A 1,252-nucleotide genomic window follows, 5' to 3' on the forward strand; every position below is an offset into this window, starting at 1 on the left:
AAAGGAAAGGAAAGGAAAGGAAAGGAAAGGAAAGGAAAGGAAAGGAAAGGAAAGGAAAGGAAAGGAAAGGAAAGGAAAGGAAAGGAAAGGAAAGGTGTGAATACTATGAAACAAAAAAGTGAAGGGAGACAGTGTACATATGAACCTTGTGATGTGATGTGATTTTTCACATCTTTTAAAAAGAAATATTTAATCTGTGTATTTGAATCTGTGAAACTTTCATATTTAAATGCTATGCTGTTAACTTCAGCATATTTTTCTGATACATCATGGACTTCAGAAGTTGAGGAATTTCTGTGATTTAAACTAAAATATATTGTGAGCATAAATTAAGTCCTTGTAAAGTATGCACAGTCTCCTGCAAACATTCACATGCCTTTTCCTTGAAGGTGAGTGGTACCAGCTCCCTCTTTTCTCTGGGGGAAATCAAGGGGTCTGCCTTCTGCCCTCYGCCAGTTTCCCCTCACTGGCCCTCCAGATGCTGCTTCTAAACCTCTCAGAAATAGGAAGGGCATGTGGAATTGCTGGTATCAGTTCTGAAATCAGTTTTTATTTAACCTAGAGGATTTCATATATGCTGGTTTGCACTCTGAGCCCAGATAAAGTAATTATGAGCTTCTTTCTGATATGAATTATTTTCGTTTGTACAGTATTATATCTTTTGCTTTTTTAGTTACTCTAAATCAGTGTATAGCACCAAGTTCTAGACATGTACCTTTTACACTTATAAAACCACTTAGTTAAATTTCACTTCTCACTGTATAAGGGGATTTGGGTCCACCTCTTCCCRGATAAACCAGTGTAAGAGGTATTTCAGGAGCTGGATTACAATCATCCTTGAGGTCCAAAAGAGCACGTGCTGGAGGGTACCACCTGGGAGAACTGGGAACTAGGCCGTGTGCTTTTGCCCCATGGAGACAAAGCCGATTGGTATTTGTTTCGTGATTTTTTTTAATCTTTTTTTCCTGAGGTGAATTTCAGTATTTGCAGGAACTGGCTCCATACAGAATATTCTATTCATTGGAGTACGGGCTGTCCGTGCACCCTACTCTTCCACACATCCTGCTCTCCTTGCCCCCCTGCTCTGTGCATCACCAACTGCAATCCTGAGGGSGCAAAGAGTTTTCTGTGATTGGGGGTTCTTCAGCAATGAAGTTTCTTGATCCTTTCCCGAAAGCATTCATGGGCGCTTACTTCCTGCCGGAGCTCTGCTCCGTGAATGGAAAGTAGCAAATTTGAAAAAAAAAAAAAA

Source organism: Malurus melanocephalus, unplaced genomic scaffold (genome assembly GCF_030028575.1).
Source record: "Malurus melanocephalus ecotype Western Australia unplaced genomic scaffold, MMel_1.1 scaffold_483, whole genome shotgun sequence".
In the NCBI taxonomy this organism is placed as follows: domain Eukaryota; kingdom Metazoa; phylum Chordata; class Aves; order Passeriformes; family Maluridae; genus Malurus; species Malurus melanocephalus.